Genomic DNA, 26,905 nt, shown 5'->3' on the forward strand with positions numbered 1-26,905 from the left:
AAGACTCAAGATTTAAAGGTTAAATAAACATCTTTAAGTTAAATTATCAAAGGAAAAGACTAATGTTTAGCGATAGTCTTTTAAGAGGTTATTTTGGATCTACTGTATGGAGCAATTAGCTTAGGATGGTTTGGAAGTTTACAGAATTTCAAGAATTGAGACTTTTTTCACTGGGATGTGGAGATTTCTTTTCCTGTATTGTGACTGCTCCAGGTATTTGCTCTGTTGTTAATGGTGCTTGAGAACAAAGGTGCTGGAGAGCTGATACTTGATACTTTTTTTTTTTTTTTTTCTGTTTTGAAACACCTGTCTAGTCCTCTCTGTAACTGAGTAACTGTAACTGAAAATTGTACTCGACAAAAGGAATTCTAAATATAGCTTAATGACACGGTAAGGATGTACTTGAAGTTTCAGTTTCAATGATGTGTTGGTGTCCATTGTGTGGGGGCACTAGAAGGGCTAGAGGGGATCTGTGTGGATGCTCTCCTGTAATGACCTTACATCGCAGCTCTGCTTTAGCAGCTCTCTGCGGTGTGAGGTCTGCATGGATCGCTGCAGCTCAGACAGGTTTGCCGAAGTGCTCTGCTCCAAGCTCTGTGAGTGAGCGCACAGCAATAAGGACACAGAGCTGTGTGCAGTCAGGTATGTAAACATTTCCATATGCCAGATGTGTACAGGCTGTCACTACCATGCAGGCTTTGCCTTCCTGCTGGATAGGTGTGCTCCCAGCTCCCTGCTGGGGTATGGGATATCTGCAGGGAGGGCTGGGGGGCTGCTGCTGCCAGACACTGCTTCGTAATCACAAGCTTATGCTGTGTGACGGGCTGAGGTCTGGCATTTCATGCACGTATTGAGAGCTAGAAAGCCAAACTGCTGTGAAGTTGCAGGAGGTATGGATTATATACCCCTGTAGGTGTGTGCAATGTGCACACCAACCAGCCCCTCAGGAAAGCCCCACCTGCCTCTGTGTGTCCTGCTTTATCCCACGTGCTGCTGCTATGGGGGCTGTGGTGGGTGCCTGCCTGTTCCCCTGTCCTTTTCCCTCTTCCCCTGTCCCTGTGGAGAGGCATCCAGGCAGGAGCTGGCCAGCACAGTTCTGCTTTGCTGATGGTGGGTGGGTGGAGGGGAAAAAGGACAGAGCAAATGCATTTCCTTTGCTGTCATCACATTCCTCTCTGAACCAGGGATTTATACCTGAGCTTTAGTGCCCTCAGTGCCCTGGCTGAAAAACAAACAGCTTTTTAGGTGAGCTTTTCAGATCTTGAGAAGCCTAGACACCACTGGTCTTTCTGAGTGTCCACTTGGCCCTACCATTTTTAGAAATCTGGAAATCAGTAGTTTTATTAGTCTTTCATCAAAAAAAGGTTTTTTCACAGCATAAAGAAGAATTAAGGCTGCAGCGAGTTACCCTTTCTAAGGAAAGCAGCAGTGGCTGGCCAAAGCTTTCTCCAAAGGTGTTTGCAGATGGTTTGGTCTTTCCAAGAGTTCTGTGTGGGACCTAAAAGCAACAGGGAGTAGCATTTGGAAACCCTTCTTCAAATCACTCCTTACTGAGCACTGGCATTCCTGTGATAGCTGTAATGCAATCATTAATCATCTCCTGAACAATCTTCTAAGCAGGACAGGTTCCTTCTGGCAGGGGTTTTGCTTTGTACCTATCCTGATCAGCCCAGACAGAAGAATCAGTCTGTATCAGTTCCTGAGATGTGCCCAACAGTTACCATGTAATTGTGACCTGATTTTGCCATAGTGGGTGTGATTTCAGTTCCCCTGTGCTTTCTGGTCTTTGAGCAGTCGCTGGTGCTGGTGTTGTAGTTGTCAGGCAGGTGGGGGCCCTTGCTGCTGGGAGCTGTGCTCTTCCCATTACTTCTCTTCCATATGTGGGAGATCAGGCACAGAAGGCTGCTGCTGTTAGCGGGGTCAGAGAAGGCTTGGAGGAGGTTGTTCACTGGTATTTCTGCTTTCCATTTATTGCCCTAACAGGAGCAATCTTACCAATTGGAGTGACTTAGATCCTTGTGTCTTAGTAGTGTTTAGTGCTGCTGGTGTCACATCCTCAGCTGGGCTGCAAGTTCAATTGGCAGGAAAACAGTTATGGAAGGGAAACAATCCAGCTCAATCCACAGCTCTCAGCCCTGTGCAGTTAGCAGACATTAAAGGAAGTAATTTATACTTGGAAAAAGTGATATAAAATGCATGAGGTTACCTTCTTACTTATCAGCTCTGCTCAAACTTATTGCCCAGGCATTTTTCAGAGTGGAATTTGGTGTTGTTCCCTGGGAGTTCCTTGGATACTTGACCCTAGGTCAGTCTCTCCTACAGAAAACCCTCGTGAAAGTACCAATGCCAGTGGAAAATCCCAGAAATTTCCTTAAGCAGTTCTCCCTTGGGACTAATGATTCTCAGTCTCATGGAAATGATTCAAGAGCCCATCTTCATCCTAGTGATGTGATTAACCATGTCCCCTTTTGGTCAGTTGGCGCAGAACTGCCTTTGCCCCTGCTGTGGAGTGTCCCAGACAGTAAAGCAGAAGTAATTACTGGAATATGCTGTGCAAGCAGTGGGCATGCCTAAAGTGACACTAAATCCCAAGGAAATTTCCTCTATCAGATTGAGAAGAACTGTGGCTCCCCTTGGAAAAAGGTGTGAAAACACCTATTCTCAAAATTGGGGTGGGGAACGCAGTTGGACAATGCATGATGGGAAGACAAGGCTCATATAAAACATCCTTGGTGGGAGGAGAAAACCCCCAACTTGCTTCCATTGGAATTTGTCATCTGTTCTTAGGAGTATTGCCAGAACTGCATTACTCCTGAGACATCAGCCTTCCCCATGGCATGGGCTGTGAGGCCAGTCAGAGGCGTTCGGAGAAGGCCAGCTCTGAGCAAGCTAAGTTTTCAAGAGGTTTGAAATCTGCCTTGGAGATGGGGCAAGAGGAAGATTCCAGCCAACATTTGGTGGGAAGTGCTTCATTAATAATAAGTTTTAGGTGCAGAAGAACTGAGGGAGATGCTTTTCCATTATCACAGGGGGGAAGCAGTATCAGTTAAGGCAAGGCTTGCAGCAGAAACATTTACTGGAAGTGTTTACATGTTACTTAATACCTTGACATGCATTATTCAACTTGTGTAATATCAGCTGGGGTGGAGCAGGGAGGAATGGCTTTGGCAGGAGAATTTGTTTGCTCCCCATGGAATATTTTCCTGGTCGTAGCTACCTTCTTTGGCAATGAGATACATTCCAGGAATAGAAAAAGTGTTCTTAGCCACATTTTTATGAGCTGCTGGAATGTGCTCTCTTATGAAGGTGACCTAACCTTGTCCAGACAGCTGCTCCTTCTCTGAGCACTGCCATCCTGTCAGTCTTTCTCCAGAGTGGAGCAGACTTGCAACAAAAGCGCCCTGTGAGCCTTCTCCAAGCAGGGGAGCATCACAGTGAACGGTGGAGCCATTGAAAGGGATGCACTTCTCGTTCTGGAGACAAACCCCACTTTTCCCTCACAAAGGGAGGCAGCAAGGGCACTCTCCTGAGCAAGCCACTTAAGCTGCAGTTCTCCTGATGTGCCCAAAGCACTTTCTGAGCTGCAGCCAAGTGAGCTGTGTTGAGGAAAAGGCAGGGAGAGTTCTGGTCACCGGAGCAGGGCTGCAGTCACACAGTGAAGGAGAGGAGAAGGAGAAATAGATTGGGACATGTGAAGTTCAGCTGGCATCTCTGCTTCCCTCATCCACACAGACAGCAATTTCATGATTCACCTGCTGGATGATTTTGTTTTGCTGACAAAGCTTTGATAAACAAAGACTTGGCATCATTTGCATAGTTGTTTAATCTAAAGGCGTATGAGTCATACAAATGAAACTTTCGAGTTGTTGTGATAGAGTACCAGGCAGAGTGGGTTAAACACACAGTTTTTGATTCGGTTGATCAGTACCTGGAAAACTTGTAAAGAGTGATTCAGCACAAAGTCTGGAGTTTCCAAAATAGTAAGGCAGGCTTAATTTCTAGTTTTGAAAGGCATAATAATATACTTGTACTCTTACACTGCAACAATTTTTAATTTTTTTTTTGTGATGGCACCTTGCCACACTTAGTAATTTTAGCTCTTGTAGACTGAAAATTAGGATGATGCATCTGTAGCTCAAAGAAACTGTCTAAAATATAATTCCTAGAAATAACATGGGTTTTCCTGATTCAGGATGACTGGATTGTCAGAGCAGCACTTCAAAAAATGTGCTGGTAATTTAGAAGTATTCCAGGAATCTCTCCTGCATCTGTTGTGCAGTGCCCGATAGTAACACTGCTCTGAAATGTGTCACTGTGCTGCTTTTTGCTGCTTTGGATGGGACACATGGCTCTGGATTATCAGAAGTTTAGTAAAACTGTGAGAGGAAATTATTTCTGTCTGATGCAGCAGGGAACTAAACATTCTTGCTTCTCACCAATTTCAGTGTGTGCTTCTGTCACTGTTTGCACTGACTTAGTGTAGGACAGTTTTATAGAAAAATAAACACTGAAATTAGTTGTACATGAACTAGTATTAGACTTGAAACATAGTTAATAAGATATCTGTAAATGCCTTTTGAAAGCCTATCTGCTATATATATGTATTCTTGGTAGTCCTTTTAAAAATAGAAACTCATCAATAGCATTAAAATTACAACACAGTCACCAGAGGGAAGAAGATAGAATCTGAGATTTTAGATAGAGATTCAAAGTAATAGTCCATTTGTAGTTAGAATTCGTATTTTTGAGGAATGATGATGCATGTAGTATTTGTCATTTTTCTAGTGCTTATAGATTTTTTAAATTTCACAACAGCTTTTTTAGTTTGCCCTGCTTTGTAGGTTTAGTGGTGATAAGCAATGAAATTATTGTTTTGATCATGTTTTCCATGAGCTAGTGAAATGTTAACACAGTACCTGTGTCTTATGGTAGCAGCAATATATCACATTTGCTTTTCTCTCTTTCTTTGGTTTGCACAACACGTGAAACCTCATGCGAGGTAAAGAAGGATTTGGGTTGGAGCAAGGTTCTCATGGTTTGCAAAGTGACATGGCCAAATTCTGAGGCGATGCCCCTGTGCACTGCAGGTCAGTAAATGTGTTTGACCCAAAGGAGAGCTACATCAGTGTACTTGGAGGGATGAAGACTGTTTTCTCTTGTGGCAGCTCTGACAAAACCAAGTCTTGCTAACTGTGACTTACACCATTGTGGCTGGACAATGATCTCTAAGAAACTTGACAAAACATCAGTTGAAAGTCTCCTCAAGGTGAAATTCTGAAATATTTTGTGTTTTATATCCACAGTCATTAAAAAGTGTGACAGCCTCAGTAGCATTCCTGATCATTACTGGTTTTCACAGTTGTCACCTCTGCTCTGTTATCAGAATTGCCTTAACAAAAAGGCCAGCTAGAAAATAAATATGCAAAGAGGCTGAGAGAGAGACAGATTTCCTGTAATGAATCTCTTTCTAGTCTTTCCCTCTGGCTGAGAATAGTAATATGCCATTAACCCAAGGGATGTAGAACATGCTGTGCTGTGCTTGGAAGGGTGTCAGAAACTCCTCCTGTAAGGATGAGAAGATATTTTATTGCTTTTCCAATTGTTGGTTAGCCTAATCATAGTAAGCATTTCAGCAAAAGGGAACTCCTTAGGAAGGCTGATGTTTGATTTTGGTAATTAGCAGATTGCAAAGAGGGGCTGGTAACACAGGTGTATCGAGGCAGGTAGAGCAGCTGTTACGCTTGAAGCTCTTTCTCACACGTTACAACCTGCTGGACACTGAAGCCTATTTTTAGTAAAAGTATAAATAAGCTGGCTGTGCCCTACTTTTTGTCAAAATGTGTCATGGGATCTTTGTATTTGATTAGGAAAGTCGGTAGAAATAACACAAGGGAACTTGGTGCCTCATCTAAAAACTGACATTTCTAACAATCCAGTTATGTTAATAAAATGTTAATACTGGTTTATGAGTTCAGGCCCATAATGTAGGCAGAGGAAATGAGGGATGGTGGGAGACTTGTCTGTGTGGGATGTGAGGTTACATGTGGACAGAAGTCCTGTTCTAGTAGGCATTGGCCTCTTGGATGAAAGAATTTGTTTTGTATTGATGGAACTATTTTTACAAAGTGTGTGTCAGGAAGCTGGAAAAATGAGAGACTACATGGAGTTATTTGTATAGAGAGGGAGAATGTAGCAGGACAGTCAGTTGGCCACTTCAGGATGCTGTTGATTGTTGTAAAGGCCTTACTCTTCTAATTCTGAGTATTTTTTTTTCAAATCTTCACTTGCTGATAGGTGAAGATTTAAAAAAAACATACAAATGGAGCCCCACAGACCTCATGAAAAAGCTGTCTTATAAAGTGTGACCATACCCAGAAACCAGAACAGACTCAGAAAAAGATCCATTGGCTATGGCATGAAATTAGTGACAATAAGTATTTTCAGTCAGTTTGTCTACAGATCAGTGCTATTAAAAATTTGCTGCTTTATTACAATTATTACAATTACAGATATTAGAATTTGCATAAAGTGATCAAAATGCCACCATTTAAAAGTGCCTGCCTAGGAGCTCCTGCCCATGGGGTTTCTGTGTTTTGGAAGCAATAGCACCATGTGCTTTCTGGCTGTGGATTTCCACCGTGGGTGGAGAATTCATGTCCCAGCCCTTCCTGGCACAGCTGCTGCCTCAGTGCAGAGGGACCCCAGCCAGGACCCAGGTTTGGAGAGCCCCAGGGAAGCAGCTGTGCACAGCCCGTGCTCCAGAAGGAGACCCTTGGTGGGGTCAGGCTTCCGTCCAGCTCGGACCTGCTGCTGCTCACCAGCTCACACAGCTCGTCTGAGTGGGGAAAAGCAGAAAGAGCTGAGCCCACCAGTTCACAGCAGGGCTGTGTCTGCCCTGATGGGTGCATCGGCTGATGTGCTGCTGATCCTGGTGCAGCACAGCAGCCTGGGAGGTCAGCGAGGTTCAGGAAGAGGCCCTGTATTTCGAGTGGCTGTGTATCGTTTAAGTTAGGCTTAAAATTTTAAAATGGGAGGCCTCAGACACAGAATTCAGTAGGGGGGAACAGAACAGTGAAGTGCCAGGATGGTGCCTGGGCTGCTGCAGCTGGCAGAGGGTTTACCTCTCTAATTCCTGTAACTCTAGGTTCTCAGAGAACTTTTCTACTGAGTTTAACTCATGTTATATCACTTGCTTTAGCAAAGCACTGTTAAAAGCTGCTTGTTCTCCCTGCAAGCTTTGCTTCATTAGCCAAACTCAGCATCTGTTTTGTCTGACATTGGTACTGAACATCACTCGGGCTGGCTGCTGCTGCTGCATCACCTGCAGCAGAGTCAGCGTGAGACACAGAGGGAAGCTTTTATAGACAAGCAGGCTGGAGCACAGGCACGGGGACCAAAGCACTGCCCGGAGCACCTCTGGGGAGTGTCCTGCTCGTGGCACTGGGGTGGTGTGTCACACTGTGTCCTTCTCCGTGCCAGTAGCTTTCCTGATGCACCCTGCGAAGCCAAGGTGCCAGTGGCCAGGATGGCACAGGCTGGGCTGTCTAACACCTGCAGAGATGGGGCAGGTCCAGGAGGCCAACTTTTATTTATCAGCTGGGGCTGGGACAGGACCGTGCTACCCATGTACCTTATGCTCTTGGACATATCATTTCTATGTGCTGCAGTACGGTAACTTAGGACATGAAATCATGTATTGGGAATCTCTTAGTGTTTTCTCTACAGGAGATTAAATACAGACTGACGGTTAAACCTGATTCTTGGGATTTGTTGTACTAAACGTGTGGTTTCAAATAGTCACAACTAGTATTATTTACTTGTTTATTAATGCTTCTTAAATTTCAGTGGCTGATGATTCCATCTTCCAAATGGTAATAACCTGCTACTTTAGGCAACAGGGGACGTATTTTTTCTAGTCTAGATGAACGAGGGCTTCAAAGGGGAGATGAAAGTTTTGCTAACAGATAAGCTATTTTTTGAATGTTATAAAGTAACCTGGCTTTCCTCTAGTGACTGCTGAGGAGAGTGACATGTTATTTGTCATAGACAAGATGTTCTAAAGCCTTTTATTTGAAAAGCAGTAGGCAGCAAGCTGACAAAGGGATGACCATGCAGTGTAAAGTGACCATTATTCTCTCTACTATTGCTCACACAGTTTTGAATATAACCCTTTTTTTTTTTTTTTTTTTGAGAGAAGAAATACAGATGAGAGATTCTCGTGTCATTCTGTATTCACCAGAAAACATTCCTGTGCATTAACTGCCCAAAGCTCATTTAGTTTGTAGATGTTGCCATTGTAGCACAGTATCAGACAGTAGCAAGCTGCTATAAGTGTTTAAATTTTTGAATTAATTCTTTCTAAGCATCTCCTGCCCAGTATTTTGCTGTGTTCTGGATTATCGTCCTTTAGATTTAATAACTTAAATTTTTTTCAAAGCTGCTTTTTCTGCTTTAGGCCAAACACCCTTAACATGGCATTTCTACTTGCCTTTTTTAAATGTCTGCTGCCACAGTTCTGTGGTGTTTGCAAATACAGAGACAACTCAGTTCCTTTCTTCTGATCACTGCAGTGACACAGGATTCAAAGAGTATAAACCCAAAAAAACTGAAAATGACACATTTTCAAGCAACCAAGAATGTTCCCTAGGTGTACAGCTGTTTCACATGCAAAGACATGACTCAGATGCAGCCTTTTAGACAAAACCCTTTCCTTATACTGAGAACACATGTAACAATAGCCTGGGGGGCAGAATAATAGAACAGTTGTTGTTTTGTGAAGGGGGGTGGGAAGGGAATCTAAGATAAGGAAATTGAAAATTCAAATGATATTTGAAGTCTGGTGGGGGTTTATTTTGCATGCCACATAGGATATAAAAAGGTTTCTTTAAGATGTTTCAAGGCAAATTCCTTATCGATATCTCACATAGTGTCTGCAAGAACTCCATGTGTGACAAGAACATGAATATCATGCAAGCTGATCAACCATGACCTGAAATATGTTCATAACTACTGACTGAGATCTCCTTATTCCCCCTGCTAAATACTGAGACTGTATCTGGAGGCATAAGACAGAAAATGGATAGGAATTTTGAAATCAGGGATTACAGCCCTGGAGAAAAACTTGGTGTGGTCAGGTTTCATTGAAGTCTATTCACAGAAATTGTCTGTACAAGACAATTTTAAAATGCCTGGGGTTTTATGTGTGATAGGCACTTCAAGGCATCATTATTCAATTGAAAAGATGCAGTACAGTAAACTGGGCTGCAAGCCTCTGGATTGTAGCCCTCTGCTCAGTCCAGTAAGTCTCTCACATCATACTTGGCTTATACTTTGCAAAGACTGCGCTGGATCCTGTAGAACAGCCACCTAATGTTGCAAGATCCACAGTAAATAGCTCTCTTTATAAAAACGTTATCAAGCCTTTTCCAGTCACAAACCCATTTGTCATCAGTGAGGCCAACTACTGAGCCAAGGTTTCAGTATCTAAGCCAAGCCTGTCTGGAATATTTAATGTCAAAACCACAAGTATCAGAATGATTTGAAAAGCTGCATATCTGGGACTTTTTACACTACTGGATTTCATTAATACCTTATTTCTTCAGAAATATAGTTCAATTGCAATGTAAACTTTAGACAGAAGAAACTAGTGGCTCAAGATGCTGAACTAAACTTTGTTATGTAGAACATGATCCATTTGTATGAGCTGCACATTTGCCTGATAAACCAGTTTCATTTGAACTCTACCAGCCTCTTTTTTTCTTTTTCCAGGAAGAAGGGAAGTCAAGTGAAGTTTCTACACTCTGTGGTGTGAAATAGCAGCATGATGTTCAGGAGCTGATGCCTGTGGTATTGAGCAGACTTAAGGAACTGGTTAAAAGCAGGAAGGGGTGCTGTTAATTGATACACGACAGACAGGCTGTGAAGGCAACTGACACACGGTAGGCAAGATTTCTCATTAACTTCTGCCCTTCCGCTGAGATTTGCCTAGAGGTAGTATTGCATGATCACCATTCATGCAAAAATCCCATTTACTGAACTAATAGGGGAGATCATTGTCCTTCCCAGAGATTTCCAGTTAATCCGTGTTGTGGTTGGTTGCGTGGTTTGGAAAAAGCAACAAAGCATTTCCTAGCTATTTTCTAATCCAAATTTAATGGAGTTTTAGTGCCTTGAGAATCGGCAAAGGAAGTTGAGGTAGTAAATCCATCCATCCATTTTCAAAACTGGAATAACTGGAAAAATGAACAGACTAAAATAGACAAGCTTAATGATACAGCATGATTATTAGCATAGGGATGTTAAAATATGCATAATATGATCGTACTCTTTGTGGACAAGGATGTGCTACGCCTCGCCCTGTGTTCATTAAAGGCGGCAGGAATGTTGCTGCTGATTTCAGTGGGTGGGGGCGGGCCCGCTGCGCGCAGAAGTTGTTTCATTACCGGTTACATTCTACCTTGCCTTCCTTTGATTGCTTCTTTCAAGCCTTAGAAAAAGTCTCGTTTATAGGTACTAGTTTCCATGCAACTATCCTGACAGCTCAGCGCCAAGACTCTCGAAATGAGGATGTATCGGGGAATTCCTTGGCAAGGCAATAAGCTGCCACAGCGAGCTCTTCCCTGCTGATTTTCAAAAGGCGCTTCGGGAAAGGCGCTTCTAGGCTGCACCTTTCCAGCGTGCTCACGGGCGGCTGTCCCTGCCCGCACCCCGGGACCGTCCGGGGCTGGGGTCGCGGCTCTGCGGGGCGCTGCGAGTGCGAGTGCGAGCCGCGCCCGGGGAGCGCCCGAGCGGGGGGGGCGGAACTGCGCCTTTGTCCGCAGTTCTGTAAAGTGGAACCGCGAGTCCGTCCGCGCCCCCGGAGCACCAACGGGGGGGGTCTCGCCACGGACTCCGCGGCCCGGCCCGCGACGGGGCGGGGGAAGGGCGACCCCCGCTCTCCTCGCCGCCGGCCCGCAGCGCCGGCCGGAGGCGCGGCCAGCCCCGGCCCTCCCGGGGAAGGGGAGCGCCCGCAGGGGCGGGACGCGCCGCGCCATTGGCCGCCGCCCGCGGTTTGATAGCGAAAGCCCGGCCCGGGTTGGCGGCGGCGGCCCGAGGGCGAAGCCATCGCCTTGGTAACCCCGGCGGAGCGCAGCGCCGGTGCCGGTGGCGGCCGAGGGAGCGCTCCCCGCTGGCGCCAGCGCCGCCGCGCTGGCTGGGGCGGCGCGGACGCGGCGGCGGCCGCTGCCCGGGCAGGTGGGTGTGCGGGGCGTGCGGGGCTGGCCGCGCCCGGGCCGCGCTCCGAGCGGGACGAGACGGACCGGTGGCACCCGCTCGGTGTCGGCGCGGCTGCGGCGGGGCTCCCCTCGGCCTCCAGCTCGCTGCCGGCGGTGCCTCCCCGGCCCGAGCTCCGAGCCGCGCAGGAAGAGGGCACCGCTCCGCTTGCGACACCGCGGTTGCTCAACCGCGCGGGGGAAGGTTTCGGCGGGACGCGGCCGTTTGGCGGCGGAAAGGGGCCCAGGGCGGCCGGCGGGGCAGGGCAGGGCCGGGCTGGGCTCGGTGCGGCGGGAGGGCGGGCGCCTTTGTGCGCGAACTGCCGGGAACGGCCCCGCAACAAGTGCCCGGTGCAGCCCGGTGCAGCCCGGTGCAGCCCGGTGCAGCCCGGTGCAGCCCCGGGCCCTCCCGCTGCTCGGGGCTCGGCGGCGCTCGGGACGGGCCCGACGGTCCCTGGGTGAGCGGCGCCTGCTCCCCCCGAGCGTTCGTCGGACAAGCTTTGCGCTTTGCCTGGTGTTTTTTTTTCTCTTTTTTTTTTTTTTCCCCCCCCTCTTTTTTTCTTCTCTTCCTCGGCTGAGAACTGTCGGTGGTTGTTCTGTGAATTTTAAGTGGCGTTTCTATTACTCGATACTCCCTGTTGTTTTCAGCTGGGTTTCTGAGCGTTGTTTTCCTTCGGAACCGCAGGAATTTGTATGGCCAGGCAGTATTTGGGAAATGTGTTTGCAGTCAGCTGCTCTCTGCGCGCAGTGCAGGGCGGCGCACGGAGCGATGGTTTTGGCACTGTTGTCATCGGATGCTCTCCTGACACACAACCAGACTTCCACAGACGAGGAGCTGCTTCTGTGTAAGGGGGAAATAAATCTTCATTAGTCCCAAAGAGTTCCTGAAAGAGAAACGGAAACCTTTCATGCCAGACTCGCTGGTTTGTCTAGCTCCAACACATGTGTGCTTAGGCTCATGCTGGACGCTTTCCAAAATCCGGAAAGCTGAGTTTTTATTGGGGTGTAGGGAAGTTTTTTGTTCGGTTTGGGTTTGATGTTTGGTTTTTTTTCCCGCTTATACTGTCTTTTCTTGCTAGATACAGTGACAAATTTTGTTCGTTTGGAATTGACAAGTGTAGCCATAACTGTAAATATTAGGTACTAAGCCCCTGCTGCCATTGTTGTGTTGCTATTGAACTTCATGCAGGCTTAGGAAGTTCCTGAAGCTGTAAACCACAGCAACATACAATTTATGTTTTCAGGACCATAGTTCAGGGTTTGAAGTGAGATGAATGCGTGAAGGATGTGGGAGAAATTTGATTGGCATGTGTTTTGCAGTATTAGCTAGAGACTCCCAGGCTGTATGCCTTCAAAGATTAATTAAGAGGTGAAATAAAACTTTAGAGCATGCTTGCTTTTAGGAAAATTGCATATAAGGGAATATTTGATGTGTTATTGCCTTGGAAGCATGCTTGAATGGGGTTTTTAACATTGATTGAATGTTTTGGGTGTTTGGTTTTTGGTGTTTTTCGTGTGTGTGTGGTTTTGGTTTTTTTTTTTCTTTAAACAAAAGAGGCCTCCTCCATATGTGGTCTTAAAATAATTTTTTTGTTTGTCTATTTAAGTATCTATTTTTCTTGAGTAAAAATCACTTCCGTTCAGCCAGGTTTCACTTCCTCGGAATATCTGATGTCATGAATTCACTGGTTCTCCAATTGTCTATGGACTTTTGGCAGAACTCCAAATTCTAGTGTAGGAAAGCCTTCTTAAAAAAATATTAATAAAAAAATATTTCTTTGACTTTTGTGATGTAGTGAAGAGAGAACATACCCTATTCCACTACTCCTTTCCCTTTAAAGTTTGCATATGTCTGTTATATGCTCTATTTGCAAATAATTTAAACCCCAAATCCAATAAAAATCCAAGCTGTTAGAATGCTGTATGTACGAGGAGGATGCAGAGGAAGGAATGTTGTTATTTAGGAGTTGTGTGGAAATGGAAGCTGGTGTTTTGGCTGTTCAGCTTGAAAGCTGCTGTTGTGTTTCAGTGACCAAGGCACACAGGCCAAGCAGTGACCTGTTGTGAATCTTTAGACCTGTTCTACGGATCTAAAGATGCACGTGGACACGTTGCCCTCGGTTCTTTAAAGGTTACTCTCAGTTAACTTACCTGAAAAGAAATGCAGGGTTTGTTGGGCTGCAGAATGTGATGCTGTGTTTATCCAAAGGCCACGGCGCTGCTTTGCTTTAGCTGGACTTTCTGACTTGCCACTCCTGGGAGCAGCAGACCTCTAAGATAGGAAGTTTGTCCTTTTCCCAACTGGCAGTTTCTGTGGAAGCAGTGCAGGACAGAAAATCTGAAATAAGTATCATTCACACAGTTGCATAGAAAAGCTTGCTTGTTTGGAATTTTTGTTTATTTTTTTAGGGAATGTGTTTTCCTCAAACCAATACTCTTGGGCTGACACACACAGTGTTAACACACTACATCTCAAATTGTTTGCCTTGAAAAATGAGGACTTTGAATCATGGAGGGCAGAAATTCAGTACTAATGCCTCAGTACATGAAACAATTTCTTCTGTGGCAGTGCTGCCTGTCCTTCGAGTCGCTCATGTGTGAAAGTGTCAGTGTGTTTTGTTTTGATAATTAAATCAGATGTGGGGGCAAAGATCGTCTTGTGTTAGAAATTTAACTTTTTCTGTTTGCAATTTATTTTAGTGGTAACTAGTAAGCAAAGGTTTGCTTTGGGTTGGCAAGGTGTGTACTTACAATCCCGAATTAACAGCAGGGTAACCTTTGAAATAATCACAATTCGGGGAACCTTCAAGGTGAAGGTTACATGGATCTGGACAATGCCTGAAATATCGGGTACTTTATAAGCAACATCGACCAATCTGTGTTAGTCTATCAAATTTACATGGGTAAATCTTTTTATCTCAGCCTTCGGTGGAAAGAAATTCAGGAATGCGGCTTCATTTACATACATTAGGAGCTGCAGAGGAGGCCCTCATGTGCAAATGCTTGTGGATATGTAGGTACCAACATAATTGAATTTACATACTGCCTTCAGAAGATTAAAGAAACAAAGAGTGACACCGGGGTGTCAAAACCGGCTTCCTTTGAGCAGTGGGACTGGGGCAGTTCTGCTTCCCCACTGATAATTTGTGTGTGTGCGTTGTTACTCTGTTTGATTTTGGCTTCTTTTAGGCAGCCAAAGTTTAATTTTGGCCTTCTGCGGGGCAGTGTCTTTCACAAACTGGTTGTACACAAACAGAGGATCCAGGCTGTCCTCGCCTACCTTTGCTACTTCTCTCTTTTGGCTTTTGGCCAAATTTTTCTCCATTCATTAAAAAGGGAGAAGGGCAGTTGTATCAATTTCTTACCTTAGGTGCTCTTGACTTAAAGTTGTGAATTAGTTGAACTCGGGAGTAATTTTTTGTCTTTGGAGCTACATCTACATATATAGAAGTATGCTTAGTATTTACTTTTAAAGGAGCATAAGATATATAACTTCCTCCTGACACAAAATATGTAAATTTGCTACTCATAGCTTACTTTTGTTTTTTTCAAGCTTGTTAAACGTGTGCATTTTTCATAAGTAGTGTTGCATTACATTTTTGCTATGAAACTGAGTTGTAAAGGGTGCTTTTCTGTTTCTAGAGTGTCTTGCTTTTGTTTGCAAAAGCAGTTACTCTGACTTTTTAGAATAGCTTTGTGAATTCATCATAATAGCAGCATCAAAATATCTTAAAGGAACTCCATCAGAGGTATTGATGTCTAGTTTTATGCTTGTGTAGCTCAGCTTCATATGCTGGTGTAAAGCTGAACAGTTTTACTTCCCATATTAAATTGATAAAAAATCTTTTAGTACTTCACTTCACTACTGGCTGTATAAATACAATTTTGTTCCTGTTTTCCAGAAGCTGTGATAATTGGGAGTAAAGTGTGTTGGGAGTTTAATCATTGTGTTGGTACGTGACGTTATGTTTTGTCTTTGCACGAATTTACGTGTAAGGGGAGGAACAGTGGCAGCGCTGTTATTTCTAATTTCTTTTAATGAGAGACAAGTAATCAGTGTGTTCTCATTGCTGTCTTTTTGGGTTCACTTTTAGGGGCTACAAAAGGTGTAGGTTGATTTTAGATTTCTTTTCACAGTGCTTTTCTGGGGCTTTTCCCCCCTTGTTGTATGCAAAGCAGAAAGCAGAGGTATTAATTTGGAACTGATGGCCAATTTTAAGTGTTGTGTAGTCCATTAGAGACTTGCCCTGCTTGCTCTCACTTTAGGTCATCCCTGTCCTCTCCTTGCCCCCAGGCACCATATATCCACTGGATTAAAAAACCCCAAAAAACCAACTCTGTGAGAGAATTCAGAGATGAATTGGGGGATGTAAGTTTGGAGCTGGCATCAGCTGGCAGAATGTGGGCACGAGCTCGTGTGGCTGGCAGAGGTAGATAAAGAGTTTTGTGGAAGTCACATGAGGCTCCGTGGTGAAAGTTGTCTGTTAAAAAGAATTTCTAAAAATATTGCTGTGCCTTTAGTGTTATGGCACAGTGTTGCTATGAAGTCATTGTTAATTCTTGGTGTTCCTGCAAGTCCTTTTTGTGCACAGAAGGTATCAGGGCGATTAAATAATTTAAAAATAAGCACTAGAACAGCCAGTTGTTTCTGGGAGCTGTTACATGGACTGTGCAGTAGCTGGTGGTCTGTACCATTAACCTGACACTGTAAGAGGCTCAGAGTCCTGCTGGCAGGTGGTTTTGTGACAGATTTAATATGGAAGACCTGTGCTTGTGTGCAGCTACAAAGTACCAGGGGCAGTTTTAAAATCAGAGTAGGTAGGTTTGGAGAACATTGTACAAAATCTCTAGATAATAGAATAACTGGTAACATATTTTACTGCTTGAGGTTCTTATGGGAGCTAAAAATTGAGCCTTTTTTATCTTTGGTAAATATTGTGCTTGAGAGACACATTTTGATATTGTTACATCATTTTATTTTTTAACAAGCAAAGATAACATATTGAAATGTGCTGCTATTTTTGGTTAGCAATTTGATATTTATGAGTATAGAATGCTTCACAACAGAAGTCTACGTGATTGAAAAAAACTGATTACATTTGTGTCACTACAAATAGCAGCCAAAGAACACTGCTTTTGAGTCCTGCAGGAGGATGGTTTTCAGCCAGTGGTGTGAGCATTGCTGTTTAGTCCTGCAGAAGACTGCAGGCTGGTCTGTAGTTTGTGTGTACAAACCATTGGGACAGACACAGCTGCAGGGGACAACCAGGTAAAGGCCAGTGTTGCCAGCAGAAACTCAAAAAGCTAAGTACAAAGTTGACCCGGTAGAAAGAAGCACATAAAATGTTATTTGAAAATTGCCCTGGGCACTGAATTCCCTTCCTGCTTGCCTTTATGTCTCAGATTCCTTTTCTGGTTTTGGAGAATACTTTGGTCCTTTTGCCTGTACTTCTTTCCACTTCATCTACCTTTCAGTATTCGCAGGTTTTTTTTACTTTTTTTTTTCCTTTGTACAATGTGGCACTAAGTTTGCTACTCTTGAGTTAGTCCTTCTCTCCAGATCCCCCATTATTTTCCTCCCAACCCCCAAAGAATTTAAGCATGTTAACCATACGTGACAATGTTATTTACTCTCCGCTGGTGTTGGGACGTTTTTTGTGTTCAGGATTTTTGTGGGTTTTTTGTTTTTTGGTTTTTTTTCCAGTTCTCTTTTTGACTTAAATAGGTGTTGCTGAGGAAGGCAAGGCCTTTGGGATTTTCACACCACCACACGCATTGTGTATCGGGGTTTGAAAATCACACGGGCTTGGAGTATTTCTATTTCTGACCTTTAGTGCTGAGCAATTCACTTTGTTTCTGATACAGGGAAAGAATTTCTGAATTTACTGTTTGGTTATCTGTGTGCCCTGCTAAGGATGCAGTTCAAGACATAAGATATTTAAGGAGGATTGTCTCTGTCCTAACCAGGGATCCTCTAAACGAAGAAATGTCGGTGCTTGGTGTAAAGACAGCAGTGAAGGAGAGACAGTGCATGTGTGTGTGCTGTCCCTATGGGCACGGGCAATGGCAGCATCAGAATGTGAGCAGACACAGCAGAGTGTTAACCCTGTTACTAATTCATGGGGATGGACAAGACTGAATCCTGCAAAACAAGTCCAAACCTAGTAGGAAGTAAAATATGAGATGTAGAATCCTAAAATGATTTGGGTGGGAAGGTTAAAGATCACCCAGTTGCACTCCCCTGCCATGGGCAGGGACACCCTCCACTATCCCAGGCTGCTCCAAGCTCCGTCCAGCCTGGCTTTGGCCACTGCCAGGGATGGGGCAGCCACAGCTTGCTTTACAATTTTACAGTAGTGTAGCTTTCCAACAACCTGAAAGGAGGCTACAGCCAGGTGAAGCTCAGCCTCTTCCCAAGCACCAAGGAATAGGATGAGAGGAGACTCTCTCACCTGCGCTAGGGGAGGCTTAGCTCGGATATTAGGAAGAATTTCTTCACCAGAAGCGTTATCTAGCATTGAAGTGGGCTGCCAGGGAAATGATGCACTCACCATACATCACCTGGATGTATTTAAAAGATGTGCAGATGTGGCACTCAGGGCATGGTTTAGTACTGGGTTAAAGGTTAAACTTACTGTTAAGGGTCTTTTCCAACCTATGATTCTGTCTTATGCCAGGTTTAAGTGAAATTGAGGCATTGTGGGTTGATCCACAGTAGCAGGAGGTGAAGAGCACTTGTGTACTTCTGCTGAACTGTTTTAAATTATTTACGTGTAGTAATGACTGAGGTGTGTGTGTGTCTGTGGAAGAGCTGTCTTGTTTTTCTTGTCATGGGAGGAATCTGTGATGAATGCTGACTGGAAAGTGAGTAGTAGTTTCTGAACCCTCTGGAGTGAAGAAAAACATTAATCTGGCAGATTGTCAGCAGCAAATGGTACATTAATTTTTGGCACAAAACTTACTAGCAAAAAAAGACTTTCCTTTCTGTTGTTAATAATAAAAATGAGGAGGGACTGATTATCTGTCCTCCATAGCTAGTATTGTTCTGCTTCTTTTTAGTATCTGTGTAAGACAGATGCCATGCTTTTGACAAAAATCCTTTAATATTTTATTGAAAATAAAAAACCACTTTATAATATTCTGATAATCTGCATCTGATTACATATCTAACTTTAAATATTTTTATTATGTTTATAAGCTTTTACAAGCTGTGTGCAAACAGTTGCAAGATTTCCCATGTGTTTTAAGACAGTGATATTGCTCTTCAGATGTGTAGAATACTGGGAGTCTTCATGCTAGGCCAGTTTTACTTCCCTAGCACTTCAGAGGTTCTTTTTTACATCTGCTACTAGTGGTAGTAATGTTGGGAGATAATTTTTTTTTAATGAAAATGTTTATTTACACTTGAATTAGGTGACCTCTAACTATGTTGAAAATTTTAGTAAGCTCAGAATAATGACCTAACTCTATTTTTATCTGAGTAACAATAACAACAGCAACATTTTGTTTACTGGATTGTTGCTTTAACTGTTAGGATACTATTTTTTCTATACAGCGTCATTCTGTAGAAATTAGTCCTGTTAACATAAATACATAACAATTGTTTATTTGCCTTCTGCAGTCTGTTTTGATAACTGGGAGCTTCTGTTTCCTCTGGGTGCTGTAAATAAATCTGGCGCATGAAGACTTGCAGTGAGAGGGAAGAGCAGAAAAGTTCTGCATAAAAGGGAGAGATCAATAAAAGCAAGTTTGGCAAGAATGTGAGGATGTAACCCAAAAAGTTGGAAGGAACGTTAAGACCACAATCTTGTCTTTCGCTCACAATTTCTTGTAATGAGTAGTCAATGGAGACCTGCAGCAGCTCTGTATCCTTCAAAGCTGAATGCATATATTGGCTGGTGTCCTAATTTCTGTCACTGTAAATACTCTGTATTACAATTCACTTTATAGTCAACTTGCTGGGCGCCACAAAATGACAAAAGTCCTTATCCGTTTCTATGTTTTGAAAATAAACAACTTCTCTCTGTGTATTATTTCCTGTACTCCATTTTGTTGAACTTAAAAAGCTTCAACATTAATTTACTCGGGTGAGAAACGCTGTGAGTAAAGCCCTGGCTGGGGATTTGTAATAATTAGATTCTGTTTCCAAGTGTGTCACAGGCTCTGTGTGAGTTCAGAGACATTGGGTTATCCCGGTGTGGTTTGATCCGTGCATCCAGGGTGAGGCAGTTCTCTTTCTCTGGTGTGTTTGAGTGGTGAATATGAGTTAATGTCCTTGAGCAAACAGAATGGATGTGATGCTCAGGGACAGGGTTGGTGATGGGCTCGTCAGTGCTGCAGGAACAGCTGGACTCGATCGTCTGAGAGGCCTCTTCCAACCTTCATGATTCCATTCCTCTGCTGCTTTAGGATAAATGCAAACACTTAATTGGAAAATACTTTATAGCAGCTCTGGCAGTTGAAATCGATGACAAATAAGTTTTATGTGCTTTATATTAGCTTGGAGAAAAGGTAAATGTGTTTTTAAGTGCCCCCATTAAAAAAAGGTCCATTTAAGTGACCACATGTAACTGTTCCAGCTGATGCACAGGTTCGCTTTGATGGCGGTCGGTGAAAATGGTTTTGCTGAAAGAAAATCTCCTTTATTGCATTTAAAAAATTAAAGGAGAAATCGTTCTTAAGAAGTAGGTAGAAGCAGACTGTAGTGCAGCAGCTAAAGTATTTTTAAAGCATTGTATCATAAGATTAAAAAGTTAGTCTTTAGTGTATTCTTGTCATGGGAATAGAAATTTGAATGATTAACCCCTTTCTATTTAGAGCTGTTTTCTCTGAGTTATTTCTGTTCTAGGTAAATTTTATGAGAAGGCAGAGCAATTCTTGCCTTAGTCTATCTCTGCAGTTCATTGTTTTAGTATCCTTAGTTACTTTTAGTTTAGTATCCTTAAGTTACTTTTCTTTTTAATGTGAATTTCACACACCACGGCTGAATTTTCAGATTTATTTGTAGTTTGATAACATGTAACTTTCATTGTGTACAACTACAGGATTTATAGAGGCCTTCTGCATTTGGTGGCTCCTTTTCTCTCCCCATCACTACTTGCCAGTGTTTAAAATCCTGGTATATCACTGCTTAGAGGTGAAATCCTCAGGAGGATGAGAGATGCAGGCTCTGTGCTGTGCTGATAAAGCTTGAAAGAACTGGACAATATATACCAATTTCTGTGAAAGTTTTCCACTCTCTTGATGCCCTAAGTTGCTTCTTCATGGTTGATTTAACTGGGACTTGTTGGCCAGGAAAGTAGCACGCTACTCTTTGGGTGGTTTTTAGCTCTATATGTGCAGTAATGAAGGATTTCCACCTAAGTAGTACAATTTTCTTGGACAAGAGGTAGTGGTTAGGTCCCTTATATGAGAAGGGTTCTTCAGAGATGACAGCACACCTGAAACCTTTGGCCCAGACATCTCCATTTTGGTGATTAACAGACCAGTTAAGCTCCAAAAAGATTTATTGGGGTGTGATGGCAAATGAAATGGCTTGTTGTTAAACTTTCTGCTGTTCTGTGATGTACTTTTTTCTTGCAAAGTGCTGGTGAGAAGTAAAATAGGATTTTAGAGGGGCTTTGTTCTCTTTCTCACTTATCTTGGAAGAGAATTTGAAAGGAGTTTAGGAAAATGGTTTTTGAGCTTTTCCTTGGAAAATCATTCTTCTGCTATCAAGTATGGTGTTGAGAAATTTCTATCTTGGTCAAGCCATCGTTGTTTGTGTGAAAATTGTGAAAAAGCCTTTGCTTTCAGTTGCAAGGGTCACTTTTTTGGCGTCTGATTTTGTCATATTTTAATAATTGCTTTCTTAAATACATATGCTGCTGCTGCTGTGGCAGCTCTTCTGTGTGCCCAGGTTTGCATCCCTTGTGTCCTACTGCTCCTGCAGTTTGGGGCTGGCAACAGGCTGGGGTGCAGAATGCAGTGAAGCTGTCAGAAGAAAGTCAGCTCTGGGAAAAGAAGGAGCTCACGTTCTTTTGCCAGGAAGAGGGTGGGTTTTAGATGGCTGGTGCCAGAAAGTGGTGTAAATACTGGTGCCATAACTGAGTGACAGCAGGAGCATAAATACGTAATGTATCTGCTGCCTCTTCTCCATCCTTGCACACCTTCCATCTGGAAATGTCAGAGAATGTCATTTCTTGGGGCTCCAGTGCTGCTCAGGCTCTGCTCCTTCTCACAGCATGGAAGGGATTTTCTCTCTGAAGGGCTCCTCACACCACAAAACACTTCTGCTTCTCTCAGAAATAAGCCCGTGGAGCAGATAGCTGGTGAATGGACTGAAACTTTTCGTTAACAAAGGAAGGCAGAGAATGCTGTGTAGTCTAAATTACTGAGCTGGGGAAAATAGAAGGGTTTGAGTTGGTCAGTTTGTTTTTACAGCAAGTATTCTGTAATTTTAGTTGCTATGTCCAGAGGCAGTGTAAAACGTGAATACTATTCAAATCTGACTTTTGGATCCAAATTCTGTTTTAAACAGTTCATTTGACAACAGCAGGATTGTCTTTTGTATTTGTTTGGGGTTTTTTTTGTGGTATGTTTTTGTTTTGGTGGGTTTAGGGTTTTGTTTGTCAAGTACTCCCTTGCTTCTAGCCTGGGATTAATTCAGATTTGGAATTCTTAAATTGTGTAGAATAATAATTTGTCATGCAGAAATGATGTTTCATATCTTAAATATTTTTTTCTATGAGGACTCGCTACCTGAAAGAGGAGGGAGTGGGGAGCAAGAGCAGATTAAAATGCACACTTGTATTATCTAGAAGAGCTAAATAGATTTGGTTTGGAGTGTTGGATATAGTTGGAGGTAAACTGCATTTATTAGATGCTTGTATTTTTCCTTCTTCAGCACAGGAACTATTATTAGTGATTACTTCTAGTTTCAGGTTGTACTTACTGTATACATGTTATTAGTGATGGAATGCTGTTAGTATATATTATGTAGTAATATTTGGAATTAAACAGCAAGCTGGACTGCAGAAGCATGTCTGTAAAATACACTTAGGTATTTCCGTGTTGGTCACTGTCTTGCAATCCACACTTGGGAGTTTATATTAATCATAAAGAACAAAGCCTTTCAAGTGATACCTGGAGCAGGGTGAGCAGTACCTTCAGAAAATGGCTCATAATAATTAATTACTGAAAAATTGTTCAGTCTTGCTTTTTAACTCTGGGTTCTCATTTGTATAAATTCAAATGTGAGCGCAACAAAAAGCAGAATTTGAGAACTAAGTAGAAGTAAATTTGCATAGTTTCACCGTATTAGGCATTTCACAGGATGTAATTGGGAAGTGAAACATGGAGACATGAAAGTAGTGAAGAAAATAGACTACGCAGGTCACAACAAAGAAATCACAAGTAGTGCCACTAATAACATTTCAGGTAACTCAGTAATCATGGTGGGATCTTCACAGAAACAGGATGAAGACTCAATTTCTCTGTTTAAAGTGCAGGAAGACTCAATTTCTCTGTTTAAAGTGCAGGTGAATATTTATTCATGTAATAACTTTTGGGTGGAACCAGTTGGAGTTTTTCAGTGTTTTTATATCTATGGCACCCTAGTGAGTAGAAATGCATCAGCAGTAAGGGCAATGTTCAGGAGTTCCTGAATTCAGAGGAGATGCTTTGTCAGTCCTTATACACCTTGAGCCTTTCAGAGTTTAAGGCAATCAAAGAGAAATCATGAAAAAGGACATCATAAACTTTAGAATGGCTGAAAATGTCTCATTAAATGAATATAAGATTTATTTATTAAAATGATGGTGCGGGGGGTAATTTTGTTCGAGGGCAAGTCCTTGTGTTCTGCCCAAACTCTAGATTCAGGAGCAGCTTAAAAACCAAAATTATGGGATATAATTGTGTTGTGATAGAAGATCAAAGAAACAGGAATTGCTGTGATGCTGGCAATTAAAGCCCCTGCCCTTTCCCCCACGATTGCTGTCCTCAAACACTGCTCTAGGTGTAATGAAAATCTACGCAGAATCAAGTATTTTATTATTGCTTGCAGCCTGTTTTAGGTTGTGGAAAGCTGAATTTGGGTGGTAGGGCTGCTGAGGGTGTGCAGGGATGGCAGACAGGCCGGCTGGGGGCTCACTGGCTCCTGCAGGCATCTCTGGAGGGGTCACAAGGGCTTGTGCTGGGTTTGTTTGCACCTGCCTGAACTGCTGCTCCGTGGTTAGGCTGGCTCAGCTCAAGTCTTTGCGCCTCACACTTGGTGTGTAGGTGAGGATTTCTGGGAAGAGGAGCACTGCTCTGTGACCATGGCTTCCAGCTCTTCACTGCCATCAGCCGCAGGGAGTGAACCAGAGTTAGAAAAGCTGCAATGTTGGCGTGGGGATGAAAGTGATCTGTGGGCCCTGGGAGGAATTCCATCTTCATATGGGTGAGCCTGTTCAGTCTGAGCTATTGCGTTCTTTGTCCCAGCTCTGGAGCTGCTGGGTGATCACTTGTGCCCTGTGCTGGGTCAGAACTGGACACGAGCTGGGAAGCGTCGCTTGCTTTACTCTGCGTGTGGAGCGATAGAAAGCAAATCTTAGCACTTGTTTGTGAGTCACCTGCAATCATAAAATTGCCGCTGTTTTTATAAACAGTCACACTCAGCTTTGAACTTTGTGCTTTTTGAACCGTAGAGTACCAGACAGAGTGCGTCCCCCAGGCCAGAGCCTCTCCTCGGCTGTTTTCTGTGCCCTTGTCATTAGGAGTGGTGAGCGCTGGCAGCCAGCCCTGAGCGCTCAGGGCACTGCAGGGTCTCCCTGAGCTGAGGCTTTGCCAGTCTCCAGCCCAGCACAGTGCCCGCAGGTCAGGGCATGACTGGCTGCCTGGCAGAGTGGGAGAGGAGAATTTGCTGTCTAGGAGCCTCTTTTTGTTAAGCTTCCTTAACAGTGATGTGTTCCCCTTCCGCTTTGCCCACAGGCATTTCTTTTGAAGGTGACAGAGCAGGAAAAAAAAAAATTGAAACGTAGTGGGGAAATAAAAATGGATTATTTTTGTTTAGCTTTCCATTTGTTGATCCTAAATAGTGCAGGTGATAACTTCCCATCTGGAACTATCTGTTCCTTGGTGCTTTAATGGAAGGTCCTTCATTTTTCAGTGCCAGTAAGTGCCGACAGTCTTTCGCTCTTAAGTTTGACTTTGTTGTGAGGGAAAAAAAGTTTATTTGCCTCACAACCCCAATCAGATTGAGTTCTCAGATACAATTAGTAGGGGGGTTATTGGGTTACTGAACCTTGGGCACCATCGCTGTGAAGGAGGGTCATACCCTACCCCCCTCCCAGATAAATTCAAATGCCTAACTGACACCCTGTTAAAAAAGTCACTATATTCGAAATAAAGACTTGATGGAAACTTGCAAGATCTTTTTGATACTGTCTTGCAGTTCTAAACTGAAAGGGAGCTCAGCAGCGTGTGTAACCAAGTCAAAAAATGATTCATTGTAAAGCGTATTAGTTTGTGCCTGTGTGAGTACAAACGTGTTTTAACCAAGCCTTTGGGCACTGCAGGGAATTTCAGAGGTGAGGCAGCGCTCTGGGAAGAGTGACCAGGGCTTCCTCACCCTGTGATTCATTGTGGTGGGAGATGGGGCTCCTGCCCTCAGTCACCCACTGGATAAATGTAATTATCCAATAAATGTCATTGAGTTGGTGATGAAGATGTAACTGAACCTAGCTTCCAATCTTGTTTTGAACCGTTATCTGTTTAACTTAGCAGTTTCCAGCATCATTCTTTAAGTGGTCTCTGTTTTGCCCATCTTCAGGAAAAAGAAAGAATGTAAATGACTTAGCATTCTGACAGAGATGTCTGCTTTGAACTCTTTTGGTGTTCTGCAATTTCTGTCTTTGCCTTTTTTTTTTTCTTTTTCTGTGGCTGTTCTTGTGGCTGTTCTGCAATGGGAATTTGCAGCTCTATGCCTGTTCAGTTTTGGTTAAAAGATTTTGTGCAAGATAGGTAGGTTTTGCATTTCGGAGAAGTCTGAGGCTTTTTAAGGGATATTACTGGTTTCTGACCAAGCACCGACACCTGGGAAAGTAGAACACAGAGAAGAGTGCTGTCCTGTGTGTAACAGTGTGCTGTCCATTGTCAGTAAGGTATTGTGTCTCTTGATGTTACTGCAGAAATAAATGCCACCTTTAAAAGGTCAGAACTGGTCTGTGCTGCTGAAGAGACACTGGGCACTGCATTGTGAGGACAGTGCTTGTGCAGAGCTCTGCTCCCTGGGTCACCTGGCACACAACACTAGGTAATATATCAGAAATACTTCTTTCACATCTAGGCTTTAAACTGCATTTTCAGCCTGTGCACTCAGATGTGCAGAGTGTAGAAGCTGGAAGCTGCTGTCATTTAGGCAGATGTGCATTGCTGTGAACTTCTCTTTTGCTCTCTGTTTTAGTTCCTGGATTTGAGTTGTGATGGCTTAATTACTGGCAATGAATGTTCTTGAAGAATTTTGTGCCTGTTATTGTTGGAACTTAAGACTGAGGAAGACTGAGTTGCTTTATATGTTTCTGTGGTTTTTGAAGTTGAAGATATTTGGTGTATTTACTGATGCTTTGTACGTTTTTTTTTGTCTCCAGCTTGGTAAAATGGTGAGTTTCTTCATTGCTACAGCAGCTAATTCAGTTTGATGTTCACTTACCCAATCTTCAAAGCATGAAATGCTCAACACAGCTTTGAGGTGACCCATGCTGTGAACCAAAAGCTCTGAAATGCCCCAGCTTTGTGCTTCTGTGTTTATCGCTGTCCTAAACATCTGCTAGTGCTCTCCTGATGTCTGCCTCAATGTTTTCTTCCAGAGTAAGAGGTTTAATTTCAGAGAAGATACCCAAGAAACTGCTATATTTTGTCCTTCAACCCATTCAGAGTTCCTTATCCTGAAGTTAACCTGGAGCATCCTCTCTAACAAATGGATGTTTTTGTGTATTCTGGAAGAATTGACAGAGCAGTAGCCTGTCTGATGGGCCTAGAAATTGTTATAGAGCAGAAGACAATAGGACCACAATTAGCCCAGTAATTTCTATGTGGCATCTTACATTGCTTATGAGTAATTTTTTTTTTTCCTATTCTATTTTTCCTTTTCTCTGTCTTTGTGAGTGGTCTATTTCCTTGGCTGTAATTGTTTCTCTTGAACATTATGCTACACAGGAGTTTTAGGCAAAAATTTCTTGTAGCTCTTCCCCCTTTCTTTCCTTGGGATATATTTTTTTTTTGGTCATACATTCATAAGTGTTTCTTTGGACATAGAGAATATAGGTGGAGAGCTGTAAAAAGTTTCACCATATTGTCACAGGCATTTTGATTGCCATCAGTTTTATGATTGCTGAATTGCTTCATAAGATTGTTAATGTTTTAGAAAAACAAGTTACAATTTACATAAAATCAGTACCTATGTAATGAGGGTGTAATTAAAGGATTCATGAAAATGATTATTTTGCCAAATGCAATTACTCGTGTGGAAGCTGTGAGCTGGAATGGAAAAGGATTTCTGTTGGGTCCTGGGTGGGTACTGTCAGAAGAATTCATATGGGTGTGGGCCCAAGGTGGTTTGTTGGTGTTTTTGGCTGAGTTCACACACAACTGACCCAGAAGAGAGACTCTGGTTGTAATGTCCAGCTGCCAGTTCTGTT

The 26,905-nt window shown here is 43.2% G+C and overlaps 1 protein-coding gene across 4 annotated transcripts in view; it reads left to right on the forward strand.

Moving 5' to 3' along the window:
* The window catches only part of PIK3CB (phosphatidylinositol-4,5-bisphosphate 3-kinase catalytic subunit beta), a 129,256-nt gene that overhangs the window by 50,899 nt on the left and 51,452 nt on the right, over positions 1-26,905 (forward strand). For 2 of the 4 annotated variants that reach the window (XM_040074911.2, XM_040074909.1), the window contains exon 2: positions 9,769-9,938. The gene's annotated coding sequence lies outside the window, so the exon portion shown is untranslated. Of the gene's footprint in view, positions 1-9,768; positions 9,939-11,193; positions 11,233-26,905 lie in introns of those variants that run through there. The other 2 variants (XM_058421856.1, XM_040074910.2) reach the window with 2 other exon arrangements.

This window comes from Hirundo rustica, chromosome 10 (genome assembly GCF_015227805.2).
Source record: "Hirundo rustica isolate bHirRus1 chromosome 10, bHirRus1.pri.v3, whole genome shotgun sequence".
In the NCBI taxonomy this organism is placed as follows: Eukaryota; Metazoa; Chordata; class Aves; order Passeriformes; family Hirundinidae; genus Hirundo; species Hirundo rustica.